The sequence below is a fragment of the Pan troglodytes genome, chromosome 23 (genome assembly GCF_028858775.2).
Source record: "Pan troglodytes isolate AG18354 chromosome 23, NHGRI_mPanTro3-v2.0_pri, whole genome shotgun sequence".
NCBI lineage: Eukaryota > Metazoa > Chordata > Mammalia > Primates > Hominidae > Pan > Pan troglodytes.
The window spans coordinates 56,179,692-56,205,247 of NC_086016.1; positions in this window are offsets into that span (position 1 = coordinate 56,179,692).

The following is a 25,556-nucleotide window of genomic DNA, read 5'->3' on the forward strand; positions in this document are numbered from 1 at the left end:
TATACAGAAGGTGGTGAAGATAATTCCATGTTTTTAGGGATAGCCATGTAGATATTTCCATGTTTATACAGATAGCGGTGTTGACAATTCCATGTTTATAGAGATAGCGGTGTAGATATTTCCATGTTTATACAGATAGCGGTGTAGATATATCCATGTTTATACAGATCGTGGTGTATATATTTCCATGTTTATACATATAGCGGTGTAGATATTTCCATGTTTATACAGATAGCGGTTTAGATATTTCCATATTTACAGAGATAGAGGTGTAGATATTTCCATATTTGCACAGATTGCGGTGTACATATTTCCACGTTTATACAGATTGTGGTGTAGATATTTCCATGTTTATTCAGATAGCGGTGTAGATATTTCCATGTTTACACAGATAGCGGTGTAGATATTTCCATGTTTATACAGATAGCGGTGTAGATATATCCATGTTTACACAGATTGCGGTGTAGACATTTCCATGTTTATAAAGATAGCGGTGTAGATATTTCTATGTTTACACAGATTGCGGTGGAAATATTTCCATGTTTATACAGATAGCGATGTAAATATTTCCATGTTTATACAGATAGCAGAGTAGATATATCCATGTTTATACAGATAGCAGTGTAGACATTTCCATGTTTATACAGATAGCGGTGTAGATATTTCCATGTTTATACAGATAGCGGTGGAGATATTTCCATGATTGGACAGATAGCGGTGGAGATATTACAATGTTTATATAGATGACTGTGTAGATATTTCCATTTGTATACAGATGGCAGTGTAGATATTTCCATGTTTATACAGATGGCAGTGTAGATATTTCCATGTTTATACAGATTGCTGTGTGGCTATTTTCATGTTTATAGAAATAGCGATGTAGGTATTTCCATGTTTATAGAAATGGCTGTGTGGATATTTCCATGTTTACACAGATGATTGTGTAGCTATTTCCTTGTATATCCAGAGGCAGTGTTGATATTTCAATGTTTATAGAGATAGCAGTTTAGTTATTTCCATGTTTATACAGATGGCAGTGTAGATATTTCCATGTTTATACAGAAGGTGGTGAAGATATTTCCATGTTTTTAGGGATAGCCATGTAGATATTTCCATGTTTATACAGATAGCGGTGTTGACATTTCCATGTTTATAGAGATAGCGGTGTAGATATTTCCATATTTATGCAGATAGCGGTGTAGATATTTCCATGTTTATAGAGATAGCGGAGGAGATATTTCCATGTTTTTACAGATAGCAATGTAAATATTTGAATGTTTATACAGATAGCGGTCTAGATATTTCCATGTTTATATAGATAACGGTGTAGATATTTCCATTTTTATACACATAGCGGTGTAGTTATTTCCATGTTTATACAGATGACTGTGTACATATTTCCATGTTTATACAGATGGCGGTGTAGATATTTCCATATTTATACAGATAGCGGTCTAGATATTTCCATGTTTATACAGATAGCGGTGCAGATATTTCCATGTTTATACAGATAGCGGTGTAGATATTTCCATGTTTATACAGATGACTGTGTAGATATTTCCATGTTTTTTGCAGACGGCGGTGTAAATATTTCCATGTTACGCAGATAGCGGTGTGGATATTTCCATGTTTATACAGACAGCGATGTAGATATTTCCATGTTTATAGAGATGGCTGTGTAGTTATTTCCATGTTTATACAGATTGCAGTGTAGATATTTCCATGTTTATACAGATAGTGGGGTAGATATTTCCATGTTTATACAGATGACTGTGTAGGTATTTCCATGTTTATTCATATGGCGGTGTAGATATTTCCATGTTTAGAGAGATAGCCATGAAGATATTTCCATGTTTATACAGACAGTGGTGTAGATATTTCCATGTTTATAGAGATAGCGGTGTAGATATTTCCATAGTTATACAGATAGCGGTGTAGATATTTCCATGTTTATACAGATAGCGGTGTAGATGTTTCCATGTTTATACAGATAGCGGTGTAGATATATCCATGTTTATACAGATTGTGGTGTATATATTTCCATGTTTATACAGATAGCGGTGTAGATATTTCCATGTTTATACAGATAGCGGTGTAGTTATTTCCATATTTACAGAGATAGAGGTGTAGATATTTCCATATTTGCACCGATTGCGGTTTACATATTTCCACGTTTATACAGATAGTGGTGTAGATATTTCCATGTTTATACAGAAAGCGATGTAAATATTCCCATTTTTATACAGATAGCTGAGTAGATATATCCATGTTTATACAGATAGCGGTGTAGACATTTCCATGTTTATACAGATAGCGGTGTAGACATTTCCATGTTTATACAGATAGCGGTGGAGATATTTCCATGATTAGACAGATAGCGGTGGAAATATTTCAATGTTTATACAGATGACTGTGTTGATATTTCCATTTGTATACAGATGGCAGTGTAGATATTTCCATGTTTATACAGAGGGCAGTGTAGATATTTCCATGTTTATACAGATTGCTGTGTGGCTATTTTCATGTTTATAGAAATAGCAGTGTAGGTATCTCCATGTTTATAGAGATGGCTGTGTAGATATTTCCATGTTTACACAGATGACTGTGTAGGTATTTCCATGTATATCCAGAAGGCAGTGTTGATATTTCAAGGTTTATAGAGATAGCAGTTTAGTTATTTCCATGTTTATACAGATGGCAGTGTAGATATTTCCATGTTTATACAGAAGGCGGTGAAGATATTTCCATGTTTTTAGGGATAGCCATGTAGATATTTCCATGTTTATACAGATAGTGGTGTAGATATATCCATGTTTATACAGATCGTGGTGTATATATTTCCATGTTTATACATATAGCGGTGTAGATATTTCCATGTTTATACAGATAGCGGTTTAGATATTTCCATATTTACAGAGATAGAGGTGTAGATATTTCCATATTTGCACAGATTGCGTTGTACATATTTCCACGTTTATACAGATTGTGGTGTAGATATTTCCATGTTTATACAGATAGCGGTGTAGATATTTCCATGTTTATACAGATAGCGGTGTAGATATTTCCATGTTTATACAGATAGCGGTGTAGATATATCCATGTTTACACAGATTGCGGTGTAGACATTTCCATGTTTATAAAGATAGCGGTGTAGATATTTCTATGTTTACACAGATTGCGGTGGAAATATTTCCATGTTTATACAGATAGCGATGTAAATATTTCCATGTTTATACAGATAGCGGAGTAGATATATCCATGTTTATACAGATAGCAGTGTAGACATTTCCATGTTTATACAGATAGCGGTGTAGATATTTCCATGTTTATACAGATAGCGGTGGAGATATTTCCATGATTAGACAGATAGCGGTGGAGATATTTCAATGTTTATACAGATGACTGTGTAGATATTTCCATTTGTATACAGATGGCAGTGTAGATATTTCCATGTTTATACAGATGGCAGTGTAGATATTTCCATGTTTACAGATTGCTGTGTGGCTATTTTCATGTATATAGAAATAGCGATGTAGGTATTTCCATGTTTATAGACATGGCTGTGTAGATATTTCCATATTTACACAGATGACTGTGTAGGTATTTCCATGTATATCCAGAAGGCAGTGTTGATATTTCAATGTTTATAGAGATAGCAGTTTAGTTATTTCCATGTTTATACAGATGGCAGTGTAGATATTTCCATGTTTATACAGAAGGTGGTGAAGATAATTCCATGTTTTTAGGGATAGCCATGTAGATATTTCCATGTTTATACAGATAGCGGTGTTGACAATTCCATGTTTATAGAGATAGCGGTGTAGATATTTCCATGTTTATACAGATAGCGGTGTAGATATATCCATGTTTATACAGATCATGGTGTATATATTTCCATGTTTATACATATAGCGGTGTAGATATTTCCATGTTTATACAGATAGCGGTTTAGATATTTCCATATTTACAGAGATAGAGGTGTAGATATTTCCATATTTGCACAGATTGCGGTGTACATATTTCCACGTTTATACAGATTGTGGTGTAGATATTTCCATGTTTATTCAGATAGCGGTGTAGATATTTCCATGTTTACACAGATAGCGGTGTAGATATTTCCATGTTTATACAGATAGCGGTGTAGATATATCCATGTTTACACAGATTGCGGTGTAGACATTTCCATGTTTATAAAGATAGCGGTGTAGATATTTCTATGTTTACACTGATTGCGGTGGAAATATTTCCATGTTTATACAGATAGCGATGTAAATATTTCCATGTTTATACAGATAGCGGAGTAGATATATCCATGTTTATACAGATAGCAGTGTAGACATTTCCATGTTTATACAGATAGCGGTGTAGATATTTCCATGTTTATACAGATAGCGGTGGAGATATTTCCATGATTGGACAGATAGCGGTGGAGATATTACAATGTTTATATAGATGACTGTGTAGATATTTCCATTTGTATACAGATGGCAGTGTAGATATTTCCATGTTTATACAGATGGCAGTGTAGATATTTCCATGTTTATACAGATTGCTGTGTGGCTATTTTCATGTTTATAGAAATAGCGATGTAGGTATTTCCATGTTTATAGAAATGGCTGTGTGGATATTTCCATGTTTACACAGATGATTGTGTAGCTATTTCCTTGTATATCCAGAGGCAGTGTTGATATTTCAATGTTTATAGAGATAGCAGTTTAGTTATTTCCATGTTTATACAGATGGCAGTGTAGATATTTCCATGTTTATACAGAAGGTGGTGAAGATATTTCCATGTTTTTAGGGATAGCCATGTAGATATTTCCATGTTTATACAGATAGCGGTGTTGACATTTCCATGTTTATAGAGATAGCGGTGTAGATATTTCCATATTTATGCAGATAGCGGTGTAGATATTTCCATGTTTATAGAGATAGCGGAGGAGATATTTCCATGTTTTTACAGATAGCAATGTAAATATTTGAATGTTTATACAGATAGCGGTCTAGATATTTCCATGTTTATATAGATAACGGTGTAGATATTTCCATTTTTATACACATAGCGGTGTAGTTATTTCCATGTTTATACAGATGACTGTGTACATATTTCCATGTTTATACAGATGGCGGTGTAGATATTTCCATATTTATACAGATAGCGGTCTAGATATTTCCATGTTTATACAGAAAACGGTGCAGATATTTCCATGTTTATACAGATAGCGGTGTAGATATTTCCATGTTTATACAGATGACTGTGTAGATATTTCCATGTTTTTTACAGACGGCGGTGTAAATATTTCCATGTTACGCAGATAGCGGTGTGGATATTTCCATGTTTATACAGACAGCGATGTAGATATTTCCATGTTTATAGAGATGGCTGTGTAGTTATTTCCATGTTTATACAGATTGCAGTGTAGATATTTCCATGTTTATACAGATAGTGGGGTAGATATTTCCATGTTTATACAGATGACTGTGTAGGTATTTCCATGTTTATTCATATGGCGGTGTAGATATTTCCATGTTTAGAGAGATAGCCATGAAGATATTTCCATGTTTATACAGACAGTGGTGTAGATATTTCCATGTTTATAGAGATAGCGGTGTAGATATTTCCATAGTTATACAGATAGCGGTGTAGATATTTCCATGTTTATACAGATAGCGGTGTAGATGTTTCCATGTTTATACAGATAGCGGTGTAGATATATCCATGTTTATACAGATTGTGGTGTATATATTTCCATGTTTATACAGATAGCGGTGTAGATATTTCCATGTTTATACAGATAGCGGTGTAGTTATTTCCATATTTACAGAGATAGAGGTGTAGATATTTCCATATTTGCACCGATTGCGGTTTACATATTTCCACGTTTATACAGATAGTGGTGTAGATATTTCCATGTTTATACAGAAAGCGATGTAAATATTCCCATTTTTATACAGATAGCTGAGTAGATATATCCATGTTTATACAGATAGCGGTGTAGACATTTCCATGTTTATACAGATAGCGGTGTAGACATTTCCATGTTTATACAGATAGCGGTGGAGATATTTCCATGATTAGACAGATAGCGGTGGAAATATTTCAATGTTTATACAGATGACTGTGTTGATATTTCCATTTGTATACAGATGGCAGTGTAGATATTTCCATGTTTATACAGAGGGCAGTGTAGATATTTCCATGTTTATACAGATTGCTGTGTGGCTATTTTCATGTTTATAGAAATAGCAGTGTAGGTATCTCCATGTTTATAGAGATGGCTGTGTAGATATTTCCATGTTTACACAGATGACTGTGTAGGTATTTCCATGTATATCCAGAAGGCAGTGTTGATATTTCAAGGTTTATAGAGATAGCAGTTTAGTTATTTCCATGTTTATACAGATGGCAGTGTAGATATTTCCATGTTTATACAGAAGGCGGTGAAGATATTTCCATGTTTTTAGGGATAGCCATGTAGATATTTCCATGTTTATACAGATAGTGGTGTAGATATATCCATGTTTATACAGATCGTGGTGTATATATTTCCATGTTTATACATATAGCGGTGTAGATATTTCCATGTTTATACAGATAGCGGTTTAGATATTTCCATATTTACAGAGATAGAGGTGTAGATATTTCCATATTTGCACAGATTGCGTTGTACATATTTCCACGTTTATACAGATTGTGGTGTAGATATTTCCATGTTTATACAGATAGCGGTGTAGATATTTCCATGTTTATACAGATAGCGGTGTAGATATTTCCATGTTTATACAGATAGCGGTGTAGATATATCCATGTTTACACAGATTGCGGTGTAGACATTTCCATGTTTATAAAGATAGCGGTGTAGATATTTCTATGTTTACACAGATTGCGGTGGAAATATTTCCATGTTTATACAGATAGCGATGTAAATATTTCCATGTTTATACAGATAGCGGAGTAGATATATCCATGTTTATACAGATAGCAGTGTAGACATTTCCATGTTTATACAGATAGCGGTGTAGATATTTCCATGTTTATACAGATAGCGGTGCAGATATTTCCATGATTAGACAGATAGCGGTGGAGATATTACAATGTTTATACAGATGACTGTGTAGATATTTCCATTTGTATACAGATGGCAGTGTAGATATTTCCATGTTTTTACAGATGGCAGTGTAGATATTTCCATGTTTATACAGATTGCTGTGTGGCTATTTTCATGTTTATAGAAATAGCGATGTAGGTATTTCCATGTTTATAGAAATGGCTGTGTAGATATTTCCATGTTTACACAGATGACTGTGTAGGTATTTCCATGTATATCCAGAAGGCAGTGTTGATATTTCAGTGTTTATAGAGATAGCAGTTTAGTTATTTCCATGTTTATACAGATGGCAGTGTAGATATTTCCATGTTTATACAGAAGGCGGTGAAGATATTTCCATGTTTTTAGGGATAGCCATGTAGATATTTCCATGTTTATACAGATAGCGGTGTTGACATTTCCATGTTTATAGAGATAGCGGTGTAGATATTTCCATATTTATGCAGACAGCGGAGTAGATAATTCCATGTTTATAGAGATAGCAGTGTAGATATTAACATGTTTATACAGATAGCGGTGTAGATATATCCATGTTTATACAGATTGTGGTGTAGATATTTCCATGTTTATACAGATAGCGGTGTAGATATTTCCAGGTTTATACAGATAGTGGTGTAGATATTTCCATGTTTACATAGACAGAGGTGTAGATATTTCCATATTCACACAGATTGCTGTGTACATATTTCCATATTTAAACCGACAGCTCTGAAGGTATTCCCATGTTTACACAGATACTGTTGTAGATGTTTCCATGTTTATAGAGATTGCAGTGTAGATATTTCCATGTTTATAAAGATAGCGGTGTAGATATTTCCATGTTTATGCAGATAGCAGTGGAGATATTTCCATGTTTATATAGATAGCGCTGTAGATATTTGCTTGTTTATACAGATAGCGGTGTAGATATTTCCATGTTTATACAGATAGCGGTGTAGATAATTCCATGTTTATAGAGATAGCGGAGAAGATATTTCCATGTTTTTACAGATAGCAATGTAAATATTTGAATGTTTATACAGATAGCGGTCTAGATATTTCCATGTTTATATAGATAACGGTGTAGATATTTCCATTTTTATACACATAGCGGTGTAGTTATTTCCATGTTTATACAGATGACTGTGTACATATTTCCATGTTTATACAGATGGCGGTGTAGATATTTCCATGTTTATACAGATAGCGGTCTAGATATTTCCATGTTTATACAGATAGCGGTGTAGATATTTCCATGTTTATACAGATGACTGTGTAGATATTTCCATGTTTTTTACAGATGTCGGTGTAAATATTTCCATGTTACGCAGATAGCGGTGTGGATATTTCCATGTTTATACAGACAGCGATGTAGATATTTCCATGTTTATAGAGATGGCTGTGTAGTTATTTCCATGTTTATACAGATTGCAGTGTAGATATTTCCATGTTTATACAGATAGTGGGGTAGATATTTCCATGTTTATACAGATGACTGTGTAGGTATTTCCATGTTTATACATACGGCGGTGTAGATATTTCCATGTTTAGAGAGATAACCATGAAGATATTTCCATGTTTATACAGACAGTTGTGTAGACATTTCCATGTTTATAGAGATAGCGGTGTAGATATTTCCATAGTTATACAGATAGCGGTGTAGATATTTCCATGTTTATACAGATAGCGGTGTAGATGTTTCCATGTTTATACAGATAGCGGTGTAGATATATCCATGTTTATACAGATCGTGGTGTATATATTTCCATGTTTATACAGATAGTGGTGTAGATATTTCCAAGTTTATACAGATAGCGGTGTAGATATTTCCATATTTACAGAGATAGAGGTGTAGATATTTCCATATTTGCACCGATTGCGGTTTACATATTTCCACGTTTATACAGATAGTGGTGTAGATATTTCCATGTTTATACAGATAGCGGTGTAGATATTTCCATGTTTATACAGATAGCGGTGTAGATATTTCCCTGTTTATACAGATAGCGGTGTAGATATATCCATGTATATACAGATTGTGTTGTAGATATTTCCATGTTTATAAAGATAGTGGTGTAGATATTTCTATGTTTACACAGATTGCGGTGGAAATATTTCCATGTTTATACAGATAGCGATGTAAATATTCCCATGTTTATACAGATAGCGGAGTAGATATATCCATGTTTATACAGATAGCGGTGTAGACATTTCCATGTTTATACAGATAGCGGTGTAGACATTTCCATGTTTATACAGATAGCGGTGGAGATATTTCCATGATTAGACAGATAGCGGTGGAGATATTTCAATGTTTATACAGATGACTGTGTAGATATTTCCATTTGTATACAGATGGCAGTGTAGATATTTCCATGTTTATACAGAGGGCAGTGTAGATATTTCCATGTTTATACAGATTGCTGTGTGGCTATTTTCATGTTTATAGAAATAGCGGTGTAGGTATTTCCATGTTTATAGAGATGGCTGTGTAGATATTTCCATGTTTACACAGATGACTGTGTAGGTATTTCCATGTATATCCAGAAGGCAGTGTTGATATTTCAATGTTTATAGAGATAGCAGTTTAGTTATTTCCATGTTTATACAGATGGCAGTGTAGATATTTCCCTGTTTATACAGAAGGCGGTGAAGATATTTCCATGTTTTTAGGGATAGCCATGTAGATATTTCCATGTTTATACAGATAGCGGTGTTGACATTTCCATGTTTATAGAGATAGCGGGGTAGATATTTCCATGTTTATACAGATAGCGGTGTAGATATATCCATGTTTATACAGATCGTGGTGTATATATTTCCATGTTTATACATATAGCGGTGTAGATATTTCCATGTTTATACAGATAGCGGTTTAGATATTTCCATATTTACAGAGATAGAGGTGTAGATATTTCCATATTTGCACAGATTGCGGTGTACATATTTCCACGTTTATACAGATTGTGGTGTAGATATTTCCATGTTTATACAGATAGCGGAGTAGATATTTCCATGTTTATACAGATAGCGGTGTAGATATTTCCATGTTTATACAGATAGCGGTGTTGATATATCCATGTTTACACAGATTGCGGTGTAGACATTTCCATGTTTATAAAGATAGCGGTGTAGATATTTCTATGTTTACACAGATTGCGGTGGAAATATTTCCATGTTTATACAGATAGCGATGTAAATATTTCCATGTTTATACAGATAGCGGAGTAGATATATCCATGTTTATACAGATAGCAGTGTAGACATTTCCATGTTTATACAGATAGCGGTGAAGATATTTCCATGTTTATACAGATAGCGGTGGAGATATTTCCATGATTAGACAGATAGCGGTGGAGATATTACAATGTTTATACAGATGACTGTGTAGATATTTCCATTTGTATACAGATGGCAGTGTAGATATTTCCATGTTTATACAGATGGCAGTGTAGATATTTCCATGTTTATACAGATTGCTGTGTGGCTATTTTCATGTTTATAGAAATAGCGATGTAGGTATTTCCATGTTTATAGAAATGGCTGTGTAGATATTTCCATGTTTACACAGATGACTCTGTAGGTATTTCCATGTATATCCAGAAGGCAGTGTTGATATTTCAATGTTTATAGAGATAGCAGTTTAGTTATTTCCATGTTTATAAAGATGGCAGTGTAGATGTTTCCATGTTTATACAGAAGGCGGTGAAGATATTTCCATGTTTTTAGGGATAGCCATGTAGATATTTCCATGTTTATACAGATAGCGGTGTTGACATTTCCATGTTTATAGAGATAGCGGTGTAGATATTTCCATATTTATGCAGATAGCGGAGTAGATATTTCCATGTTTATAGAGATAGCAGTGTAGATATTAACATGTTTATAGAGATAGCGGTGTAGATATATCCATGTTTATACAGATTGTGGTGTAGATATTTCCATGTTTATACAGATAGCGGTGTAGATATTTCCAGGTTTATACAGATAGTGGTGTAGATATTTCCATGTTTACAGAGACAGAGGTGTAGATATTTCCATATTCACACAGATTGCTGTGTACATATTTCCATATTTAAACCGACAGCTCTGAAGATATTCCCATGTTTACACAGATACTGTTGGAGATGTTTCCATGTTTATAGAGATTGCAGTGTAGATATTTCCATGTTTATAAAGATAGCGGTGTAGATATTTCCATGTTTATGCAGATAGCGGTGTAGATATTTCCATGTTTATATAGATAGCGCTCTAGATATTTGCTTGTTTATACAGATAGCGGTGTAGATATTTCCATGTTTATACAGATAGCGGTGTAGATATTTCCATGTTTATAGAGATAGCGGAGGAGATATTTCCATGTTTTTACAGATAGCAATGTAAATATTTGAATGTTTATACAGATAGCGGTCTAGATATTTCCATGTTTATATAGATAACGGTGTAGATATTTCCATTTTTATACACATAGCGGTGTAGTTATTTCCATGTTTATACAGATGACTGTGTACATATTTCCATGTTTATACAGATGGCGGTGTAGATATTTCCATGTTTATACAGATAGCGGTCTAGATATTTCCATGTTTATACAGATAGCGGTGTAGATATTTCCATGTTTATACAGATAGCGGTGTAGATATTTCCATGTTTATACAGATGACTGTGTAGATATTTCCATGTTTTTTACAGATGGCGGTGTAAATATTTCCATGTTACGCAGATAGCGGTGTGGATATTTCCATGTTTATACAGACAGCGATGTAGATATTTCCATGTTTATAGAGATGGCTGTGTAGTTATTTCCATGTTTATACAGATTGCAGTGTAGATATTTCCATGTTTATACAGATAGTGGGGTAGATATTTCCATGATTATACAGATGACTGTGTAGTTATTTCCATGTTAATACATATGGCGGAGTAGATATTTCCATGTTTAGAGAGATAGCCATGAAGATATTTCCATGTTTATACAGACAGTGGTGTTGATATTTCCATGTTTATAGAGATAGCGGTGTAGATATTTCCATAGTTATACAGATAGCGGTGTAGATATTTCCATGTTTATACAGATAGCGGTGTAGATGTTTCCATGTTTATACAGATAGCGGTGTAGATATATCCATGTTTATACAGATTGTGGTGTATATATTTCCATGTTTATACAGATAGCAGTGTAGATATTTCCATGTTTATACAGATAGCGGTGTAGTTATTTCCATATTTACAGAGATAGAGGTGTAGATATTTCCATATTTGCACCGATTGCGGTTTACATATTTCCACGTTTATACAGATAGTGGTGTAGATATTTCCATGTTTATACAGATAGCGGTGTAGATATATCCATGTTTACACAGATTGCGGTGTAGACATTTCCATGTTTATAAAGATAGCGGTGTAGATATTTCTATGTTTACACAGATTGCGGTGGAAATATTTCCATGTTTATACAGATAGCGATGTAAATATTTCCATGTTTATACAGATAGCGGAGTAGATATATCCATGTTTATACAGATAGCGGTGTAGACATTTCCATGTTTATACAGATAGCGGTGTAGACATTTCCATGTTTATACAGATAGCGGTGGAGATATTTCCATGATTAGACAGATAGCGGTGGAGATATTACAATGTTTATACAGATGACTGTGTAGATATTTCCATTTGTATACAGATGGCAGTGTAGATATTTCCATGTTTATACAGATGGCAGTGTAGATATTTCCATGTTTATACAGATTGCTGTGTGGCTATTTTCATGTTTATAGAAATAGCGATGTAGGTATTTCCATGTTTATAGAAATGGCTGTGTAGATATTTCCATGTTTACACAGATGACTGTGTAGGTATTTCCATGTATATCCAGAAGGCAGTGTTGATATTTCAGTGTTTATAGAGATAGCAGTTTAGTTATTTCCATGTTTATACAGATGGCAGTGTAGATATTTCCATGTTTATACAGAAGGCGGTGAAGATATTTCCATGTTTTTAGGGATAGCCATGTAGATATTTCCATGTTTATACAGATAGCGGTGTTGACATTTCCATGTTTATAGAGATAGCGGGGTAGATATTTCCATGTTTATACAGATAGCGGTGTAGATATATCCATGTTTATACAGATCGTGGTGTATATATTTCCATGTTTATACATATAGCGGTGTAGCTATTTCCATGTTTATAAAGATAGCGGTTTAGTTATTTCCATATTTACAGAGATAGAGGTGTAGATATTTCCATATTTGCACAGATTGTGGTGTACATATTTCCACGTTTATACAGATTGTGGTGTAGATATTTCCATGTTTATACAGATAGCGGTGTAGTTATTTCCATATTTACAGAGATAGAGGTGTAGATATTTCCATATTTGCACCGATTGCGGTTTACATATTTCCACGTTTATACAGATAGTGGTGTAGATATTTCCATGTTTATACAGATAGCGGTGTAGATATATCCATGTATATACAGATTGTGGTGTAGATATTTCCATGTTTATAAAGATAGCGGTGTAGATATTTCTATGTTTACACAGATTGCGGTGGAAATATTTCCATGTTTATACAGATAGCGATGTAAATATTCCCATTTTTATACAGATAGCGGAGTAGATATATCCATGTTTATACAGATAGCGGTGTAGACATTTCCATGTTTATAGAGATAGCGGTGTAGACATTTCCATGTTTATACAGATAGCGGTGGAGATATTTCCATGATTAGACAGATAGCTGTGGAGATATTTCAATGTTTATACTGATGACTGTGTAGATATTTCCATTTGTATACAGATGGCAGTGTAGATATTTCCATGTTTATACAGAGGGCAGTGTAGATATTTCCATGTTTATACAGATTGCTGTGTGGCTATTTTCATGTTTATAGAAATAGCGGTGTAGGTATTTCCATGTTTATAGAGATGGCTGTGTAGATATTTCCATGTTTACACAGATGACTGTGTAGGTATTTCCATGTATATCCAGAAGGCAGTGTTGATATTTCAATGTTTATAGAGATAGGAGTTTAGTTATTTCCATGTTTATACAGATGGCAGTGTAGATATTTCCATGTTTATACAGAAGGCGGTGAAGATATTTCCATGTTTTTAGGGATAGCCATGTAGATATTTCCATGTTTATAAAGATAGCGGTGTTGACATTTCCATGTTTATAGAGATAGCGGGGTAGATATTTCCATGTTTATACAGATAGCGGTGTAGATATATCCATGTTTATACAGATCGTGGTGTATATATTTCCATGTTTATACATATAGCGGTGTAGATATTTCCATGTTTATACAGATAGCGGTTTATTTATTTCCATATTTACAGAGATAGAGGTGTAGATATTTCCATATTTGCACAGATTGCGGTGTACATATTTCCACGTTTATACAGATTGTGGTGTAGATATTTCCATGTTTATACAGATAGCGGTGTAGATATTTCCATGTTTATACAGATAGCGGTGTAGATATTTCCATGTTTATACAGATAGCGGTGTAGATATATCCATGTTTACACAGATTGCGGTGTAGACATTTCCATGTTTATAAAGATAGCGGTGTAGATATTTCTATGTTTACACAGATTGCGGTGGAAATATTTCCATGTTTATACAGATAGCGATGTAAATATTTCCATGTTTATACAGATAGCGGAGTAGATATATCCATGTTTATACAGATAGCAGTGTAGACATTTCCATGTTTATACAGATAGCGGTGTAGATATTTCCATGTTTATACAGATAGCGGTGGAGATATTTCCATGATTAGACAGATAGCGGTGGAGATATTACAATGTTTATACAGATGACTGTGTAGATATTTCCATTTGTATACAGATGGCAGTGTAGATATTTCCATGTTTATACAGATGGCAGTGTAGATATTTCCATGTTTATACAGATTGCTGTGTGGCTATTTTCATGTTTATAGAAATAGCGATGTAGGTATTTCCATGTTTATAGAAATGGCTGTGTAGATATTTCCATGTTTACACAGGTGACTGTGTAGGTATTTCCATGTATATCCAGAAGGCAGTGTTGATATTTCAGGGTTTATAGAGATAGCAGTTTAGTTATTTCCATGTTTATATAGATGGCAGTGTAGATATTTCCATGTTTATACAGAAGGCGGTGAACATATTTCCATGTTTTTAGGGATAGCCATGTAGATATTTCCATGTTTATACAGATAGCGGTGTTGACATTTCCATGTTTATAGAGATAGCGGGGTAGATATTTCCATGTTTATACAGATAGCGGTGTAGATATATCCATGTTTATACAGATCGTGGTGTATATATTTCCATGTTTATACATATAGCGGTGTAGATATTTCCATGTTTATACAGATAGCGGTTTAGTTATTTCCATATTTACAGAGATAGAGGTGTAGATATTTCCATATTTGCACAGATTGCGGTGTACATATTTCCACGTTTATACAGATTGTGGTTTAGATATTTCCATGTTTATACAGATAGCGGTGTAGATATTTCCATGTTTATACAGATAGCGGTGTAGATATTTCCATGTTTATACAGATAGCGGTGTAGATATATCCATGTTTACACAGATTGCGGTGTAGACATTTCCATGTTTATAAAGATAGTGGTGTAGATATTTCTATGTTTACACAGATTGCGGTGGAAATATTTCCATGTTTATACAGATAGCGATGTAAATATTTCCATGTTTATACAGATAGCGGAGTAGATATATCCATGTTTATACAGATAGCAGTGTAGACATTTCCATGTTTATACAGATAGCGGTGTAGATATTTCCATGTTTATACAGATAGCGGTGGAGATATTTCCATGATTAGACAGATAGCGGTGGAGATATTACAATGTTTATACAGATGACTGTGTAGATATTTCCATTTGTATACAGATGGCAGTGTAGATATTTCCATGTTTATACAGATGGCAGTGTAGATATTTCCATGTTTATACAGATTGCTGTGTGGCTATTTTCATGTTTATAGAAATAGCGATGTAGGTATTTCCATGTTTATAGAAATGGCTGTGTAGATATTTCCATGTTTACACAGATGACTGTGTAGGTATTTCCATGTATATCCAGAAGGCAGTGTTGATATTTCAGTGTTTATAGAGATAGCAGTTTAGTTATTTCCATGTTTATACAGATGGCAGTGTAGATATTTCCATGTTTATACAGAAGGCGGTGAAGATATTTCCATGTTTTTAGGGATAGCCATGTAGATATTTCCATGTTTATAAAGATAGCGGTGTTGACATTTCCATGTTTATAGAGATAGCGGGGTAGATATTTCCATGTTTATACAGATAGCGGTGTAGATATATCCATGTTTATACAGATCGTGGTGTATATATTTCCATGTTTATACATATAGCGGTGTAGATATTTCCATGTTTATACAGATAGCGGTTTAGTTATTTCCATATTTACAGAGATAGAGGTGTAGATATTTCCATATTTGCACAGATTGCGGTGTACATATTTCCACGTTTATACAGATTGTGGTGTAGATATTTCCATGTTTATACAGATAGCGGTGTAGATATTTCCATGTTTATACAGATAGCGGTGTAGATATTTCCATGTTTATACAGATAGCGGTGTAGATATATCCATGTTTACACAGATTGCGGTGTAGACATTTCCATGTTTTTAAAGATAGCGGTGTAGATATTTCTATGTTTACACAGATTGCGGTGGAAATATTTCCATGTTTATACAGATAGCGATGTAAATATTTCCATGTTTATACAGATAGCGGAGTAGATATATCCATGTTTATACAGATAGCAGTGTAGACATTTCCATGTTTATACAGATAGCGGTGTAGATATTTCCATGTTTATACAGATAGCGGTGGAGATATTTCCATGATTAGACAGATAGCGGTGGAGATATTACAATGTTTATACAGATGACTGTGTAGATATTTCCATTTGTATACAGATGGCAGTGTAGATATTTCCATGTTTATACAGATGGCAGTGTAGATATTTCCATGTTTATACAGATTGCTGTGTGGCTATTTTCATGTTTATAGAAATAGCGATGTAGGTATTTCCATGTTTATAGAAATGGCTGTGTAGATATTTCCATGTTTACACAGGTGACTGTGTAGGTATTTCCATGTATATCCAGAAGGCAGTGTTGATATTTCAGGGTTTATAGAGATAGCAGTTTAGTTATTTCCATGTTTATATAGATGGCAGTGTAGATATTTCCATGTTTATACAGAAGGCGGTGAACATATTTCCATGTTTTTAGGGATAGCCATGTAGATATTTCCATGTTTATACAGATAGCGGTGTTGACATTTCCATGTTTATAGAGATAGCGGGGTAGATATTTCCATGTTTATACAGATAGCGGTGTAGATATATCCATGTTTATACAGATCGTGGTGTATATATTTCCATGTTTATACATATAGCGGTGTAGATATTTCCATGTTTATACAGATAGAGGTTTAGTTATTTCCATATTTACAGAGATAGAGGTGTAGATATTTCCATATTTGCACAGATTGCGGTGTACATATTTCCACGTTTATACAGATTGTGGTTTAGATATTTCCATGTTTATACAGATAGCGGTGTAGATATTTCCATGTTTATACAGATAGCGGTGTAGATATTTCCATGTTTATACAGATAGCGGTGTAGATATATCCATGTTTACACAGATTGCGGTGTAGACATTTCCATGTTTATAAAGATAGTGGTGTAGATATTTCTATGTTTACACAGATTGCGGTGGAAATATTTCCATGTTTATACAGATAGCGATGTAAATATTTCCATGTTTATACAGATAGCGGAGTAGATATATCCATGTTTATACAGATAGCAGTGTAGACATTTCCATGTTTATACAGATAGCGGTGTAGATATTTCCATGTTTATACAGATAGCGGTGGAGATATTTCCATGATTAGACAGATAGCGGTGGAGATATTACAATGCTTATACAGATGACTGTGTAGATATTTCCATTTGTATACAGATGGCAGTGTAGATATTTCCATGTTTATACAGATGGCAGTGTAGATATTTCCATGTTTATACAGATTGCTGTGTGGCTATTTTCATGTTTATAGAAATAGCGATGTAGGTATTTCCATGTTTATAGAAATGGCTGTGTAGATATTTCCATGTTTACACAGATGACTGTGTAGGTATTTCCATGTATATCCAGAAGTCAGTGTTGATATTTCAGTGTTTATAGAGATAGCAGTTTAGTTATTTCCATGTTTATACAGATGGCAGTGTAGATATTTCCATGTTTATACAGAAGGCGGTGAAGATATTTCCATGTTTTTAGGGATAGCCATGTAGATATTTCCATGTTTATACAGATAGCGGTGTTGACATTTCCATGTTTATAGAGATAGCGGGGTAGATATTTCCATGTTTATACAGATAGCGGTGTAGATATATCCATGTTTATACAGATCGTGGTGTATATATTTCCATGTTTATTCATATAGCGGTGTAGATATTTCCATGTTTATACAGATAGCGGTTTAGTTATTTCCATACTTACAGAGATAGAGGTGTAGATATTTCCATATTTGCACAGATTTTGGTGTACATATTTCCACGTTTATACAGATTGTGGTGTAGATATTTCCATGTTTATACAGATAGCGGTGTAGATATTTCCATGTTTATACAGATAGCGGTGTAGATATTTCCATGTTTATACAGATAGCGGTGTAGATATATCCATGTTTACACAGATTGCGGTGTAGACATTTCCATGTTTATAAAGATAGCGGTGTAGATATTTCTATGTTTACACAGATTGCGGTGGAAATATTTCCATGTTTATACAGATAGCGATGTAAATATTTCCATGTTTATACAGATAGCGGAGTAGATATATCCATGTTTATACAGATAGCAGTGTAGACATTTCCATGTTTATACAGATAGCGGTGTAGATATTTCCATGTTTATACAGATAGCGGTGGAGATATTTCCATGATTAGACAGATAGCGGTGGAGATATTACAATGTTTATACAGATGACTGTGTAGATATTTCCATTTGTATACAGATGGCAGTGTAGATATTTCCATGTTTATACAGATGGCAGTGTAGATATTTCCATGTTTATACAGATTGCTGTGTGGCTATTTTCATGTTTATAGAAATAGCGATGTAGGTATTTCCATGTTTATAGAAATGGCTGTGTAGATATTTCCATGTTTACACAGATGACTGTGTAGGTATTTCCATGTATATCCAGAAGGCAGTGTTGATATTTCAATGTTTATAAAGATAGCAGTTTAGTTATTTCCATGTTTATACAGATGGCAGTGTAGATATTTCCATGTTTATACAGAAGGCGGTGAAGATATTTCCATGTTTTTAGGGATAGCCATGTAGATATTTCCATGTTTATACAGATAGCGGTGTTGACATTTCCATGTTTATAGAGATAGCGGTGTAGATATTTCCATATTTATGCAGATAGCGGAGTAGATATTTCCATGTTTATACAGATAGCAGTGTAGATATTAACATGTTTATACAGATAGCGGTGTAGATATATCCATGTTTATACAGATTGTGGTGTAGATATTTCCATGTTTATACAGATAGCGGTGTAGATATTTCCAGGTTTATACAGATAGTGGTGTAGATATTTCCATGTTTACAGAGACAGAGGTGTAGATATTTCCATATTCACACAGATTGCTGTGTACATATTTCCATATTTAAACCGACAGCTCTGAAGATATTCCCATGTTTACACAGATACTGTTGTAGATGTTTCCATGTTTATAGAGATTGCAGTGTAGATATTTCCATGTTTATAAAGATAGCGGTGTAGATATTTCCATGTTTATGCAGATAGCGGTGGAGATATTTCCATGTTTATATAGATAGCGCTGTAGATATTTGCTTGTTTATACAGATAGCAGTGTAGATATTTCCATGTTTATACAGATAGCGGTGTAGATATTTCCATGTTTATAGAGATAGCGGAGGAGATATTTCCATGTTTTTACAGATAGCAATGTAAATATTTGAATGTTTATACAGATAGCGGTCTAGATATTTCCATGTTTATATAGATAACGGTGTAGATATTTCCATTTTTATACACATAGCGGTGTAGTTATTTCCATGTTTATACAGATGACTGTGTACATATTTCCATGTTTATACAGATGGCGGTGTAGATATTTCCATGTTTATACAGATAGCGGTCTAGATATTTCCATGTTTATACAGATAGCGGTGTAGATATTTCCATGTTTAAACAGATAGCGGTGTAGATATTTCCATGTTTATACAGATGACTGTGTAGATATTTCCATGTTTTTTACAGATGGCGGTGTAAATATTTCCATGTTACGCAGATAGCGGTGTGGATATTTCCATGTTTATACAGACAGCGATGTAGATATTTCCATGTTTATAGAGATGGCTGTGTAGTTATTTCCATGTTTATACAGATTGCATTGTAGATATTTCCATGTTTATACAGATAGTGGGGTAGATATTTCCATGATTATACAGATGACTGTGTAGGTATTTCCATGTTTATACATATGGCGGTGTAGATATTTCCATGTTTAGAGAGATAGCCATGAAGATATTTCCATGTTTATAGAGACAGTGGTGTAGATATTTCCATGTTTATAGAGATAGCGGTGTAGATATTTCCATAGTTATACAGATAGCGGTGTAGATATTTCCATGTTTATACAGATAGCGGTGTAGATGTTTCCATGTTTATACAGATAGCGGTGTAGATATATCCATGTTTATACAGATTGTGGTGTATATATTTCCATGTTTATACAGATAGCGGTGTAGATATTTCCATGTTTATACAGATAGTGGTGTAGTTATTTCCATATTTACAGAGATAGAGGTGTAGATATTTCCATATTTGCACCGATTGCGGTTTACATATTTCCACGTTTATACAGATAGTGGTGTAGATATTTCCATGTTTATACAGATAGCGGTGTAGATATTTCCATGTTTATACAGATAGCGGTGTAGATATTTCCATGTTTATACAGATAGCGGTGTAGATATATCCAGGTATATACAGATTGCGGTGTAGATATTTCCATGTTTATAAAGATAGCGGTGTAGATATTTCTATGTTTACACAGATTGCGGTGGAAATATTTCCATGTTTATACAGATAGCGATGTAAATATTCCCATTTTTATACAGATAGCGGGGTAGATATATCCATGTTTATACAGATAGCGGTGTAGACATTTCCATGTTTATACAGATAGCGGTGTAGACATTTCCATGTTTATACAGATAGCGGTGGAGATATTTCCATGATTAGACAGATAGCGGTGGAGATATTTCAATGTTAATACAGATGACTGTGTAGATATTTCCATTTGTATACAGATGGCAGTGTAGATATTTCCATGTTTATACAGATGGCAGTGTAGATATTTCCATGTTTATACAGATTGCTGTGTGGCTATTTTCATGTTTATAGAAATAGCGGTGTAGGTGTTTCCATGTTTATAGAGATGGCTGTGTACATATTTCCATGTTTACACAGATGACTGTGTAGGTATTTCCATGTATATCCAGAAGGCAGTGTTGATTTTTCAAGGTTTATAGAGATAGCAGTTTAGTTATTTCCATGTTTATACAGATGGCAGTGTAGATATTTCCATGTTTATACAGAAGGCGGTGAAGATATTTCCATGTTTTTAGGGATAGCCATGTAGATATTTCCATGTTTATACAGATAGCGGTGTTGACATTTCCATGTTTATAGAGATAGCGGTGTAGATATTTCCATGTTTATACAGATAGCGGTGTAGATATATCCATGTTTATACAGATTGTGGTGTATATATTTCCATGTTTATACATATAGCGGTGTAGATATTTCCATGTTTATACAGATAGCGGTTTAGATATTTCCATATTTACAGAGATAGAGGTGTAGATATTTCCATATTTGCACAGATTGCGGTGTACATATTTCCACGTTTGTACAGATTGTGGTGTAGGTATTTCCATGTTTATACAGATAGCGGTGTAGATATTTCCATGTTTATACAGATAGCGGTGTAGATATTTCCATGTTTATACAGATAGCGGTGTAGATATATCCATGTTTACACAGATTGCGGTGTAGACATTTCCATGTTTTTAAAGATAGCGGTGTAGATATTTCTATGTTTACACAGATTGCGGTGGAAATATTTCCATGTTTATACAGATAGCGATGTAAATATTTCCATGTTTATACAGATAGCGGAGTAGATATATCCATGTTTATACAGATAGCAGTGTAGACATTTCCATGTTTATACAGATAGCGGTGTAGATATTTCCATGTTTATACAGATAGCGGTGGAGATATTTCCATGATTAGACAGATAGCGGTGGAGATATTACAATGTTTATACAGATGACTGTGTAGATATTTCCATTTGTATACAGATGGCAGTGTAGATATTTCCATGTTTATACAGATGGCAGTGTAGATATTTCCATGTTTATACAGATTGCTGTGTGGCTATTTTCATGTTGATAGAAATAGCGATGTAGGTATTTCCATGTTTATAGAAATGGCTGTGTAGATATTTCCATGTTTACACAGATGACTGTGTAGGTATTTCCATGTATATCCAGAAGGCAGTGTTGATATTTCAATGTTTATAAAGATAGCAGTTTAGTTATTTCCATGTTTCTACAGATGGCAGTGTAGATATTTCCATGTTTATACAGAAGGCGGTGAAGATATTTCCATGTTTTTAGGGATAGCCATGTAGATATTTCCATGTTTATACAGATAGCGGTGTTGAAATTTCCATGTTTATAGAGATAGCGGTGTAGATATTTCCATATTTATGCAGATAGCGGAGTAGATATTTCCATGTTTATAGAGATAGCAGTGTAGATATTAACATGTTTATACAGATAGCGGTGTAGATATATCCATGTTTATACAGATTGTGGTGTAGATATTTCCATGTTTATACAGATAGCGGTGTAGATATTTCCAGGTTTATACAGATAGTGGTGTAGATATTTCCATGTTTACAGAGACAGAGGTGTAGATATTTCCATATTCACACAGATTGCTGTGTACATATTTCCATATTTAAACCGACAGCTCTGAAGATATTCCCATGTTTACACAGATACTGTTGTAGATGTTTCCATGTTTATAGAGATTGCAGTGTAGATATTTCCATGTTTATAAAGATAGCGGTGTAGATATTTCCATGTTTATGCAGATAGCGGTGGAGATATTTCCATATTTATATAGATAGCGCTGTAGATATTTGCTTGTTTATAGAGATAGCGGTGTAGATATTTCCATGTTTATACAGATAGCGGTGTAGATATTTCCATGTTTATAGAGATGGCTGTGTAGTTATTTCCATGTTTATACAGATTGCAGTGTAGATATTTCCATGTTTATACAGATAGTGGGGTAGATATTTCCATGTTTATACAGATGACTGTGTAGGTATTTCCATGTTTATACATATGGCGGTGTAGATATTTCCATGTTTAGAGAGATAGCCATGAAGATATTTCCATGTTTATACAGACAGTGGTGTAGATATTTCCATGTTTATAGAGATAGCGGTGTAGATATTTCCATAGTTATACAGATAGCGGTGTAGATATTTCCATGTTTATACAGATAGCGGTGTAGATATATCCATGTTTATACAGATTGTGGTGTATATATTTCCATGTTTATACAGATAGCAGTGTAGATATTTCCATGTTTATACAGATAGCGGTGTAGTTATTTCCATATTTACAGAGATAGAGGTGTAGATATTTCCATATTTGCACCGATTGCGGTTTACATATTTCCACGTTTATACAGATAGTGGTGTAGATATTTCCATGTTTATACGGATAGCGGTGTAGATATTTCCATGTTTATACAGATAGCGGTGTAGATATTTCCATGTTTATACACATAGCGGTGTAGATATATCCATGTATATACAGATTGCGGTGTAGATATTTCCATGTTTATAAAGATAGCGGTGTAGATATTTCTATGTTTACACAGATTGCGGTGGAAATATTTCCATGTTTATACAGATAGCGATGTAAATATTCCCATTTTTATACAGATAGCGGAGTAGATATATCCATGTTTATACAGATAGCGGTGTAGACATTTCCATGTTTATACAGATAGCAGTGTAGACATTTCCATGTTTATACAGATAGCGGCGGAGATATTTCCATGATTAGACAGATAGCGGTGGAGATATTTCAATGTTTATACAGATGACTGTGTAGATATTTCCATTTGTATACAGATGGCAGTGTAGATATTTCCATGTTTATACAGAGGGCAGTGTAGATATTTCCATGTTTATACAGATTGCTCTGTGGCTATTTTCATGTTTATAGAAATAGCGGTGTAGGTATTTCCATGTTTATAGAGATGGCCGTGTAGATATTTTCATGTTTACACAGATGACTGTGTAGGTATTTCCATGTATATCCAGAAGGCAGTGTTGATATTTCAATGTTTATAGAGATAGCAGTTTAGTTATTTCCATGTTTATACAGATGGCAGTGCAGATATTTCCATGTTTATACAGAAGGCGGTGAAGATATTTCCATGTTTTTAGGGATAGCCATGTAGATATTTCCATGTTTATACAGATAGCGGTGTTGACATTTCCAAGTTTATAGAGATAGCAGTGTAGATATTTCCATGTTTATACAGATAGCGGTGTAGATATATCCATGTTTATACAGATCGTGGTGTATATATTTCCATGTTTATACATATAGCGGTGTAGATATTTCCATGTTTATACAGATAGCGGTTTTGATATTTCCATATTTACAGAGATAGAAGTGTAGATATTTCCATATTTGCACAGATTGCGGTGTACATATTTCCACGTTTGTACAGATTGTGGTGTAGATATTTCCATGTTTATACAGATAGCGGTGTAGATATTTCCATGTTTATACAGATAGCGGTGTAGATATATCCATGTTTACACAGATTGCGGTGTAGACATTTCCATGTTTAAAAAGATAGCGGTGTAGATATTTCTATGTTTACACAGATTGCGGTGGAAATATTTCCATGTTTATACAGATAGCGATGTAAATATTTCCATGTTTATACAGATAGCGGAGTAGATATATCCATGTTTATACAGATAGCAGTGTAGACATTTCCATGTTTATACAGATAGCGGTGTAGATATTTCCATGTTTATACAGATAGCGGTGGAGATATTTCCATGATTAGACAGATAGCGGTGGAGATATTACAATGTTTATACAGATGACTGTGTAGATATTTCCATTTTTTATACAGATGGCAGTGTAGATATTTCCATGTTTATACAGATGGCAGTGTAGATATTTCCATGTTTATACAGATTGCTGTGTGGCTATTTTCATGTTTATAGAAATAGCGATGTAGGTAT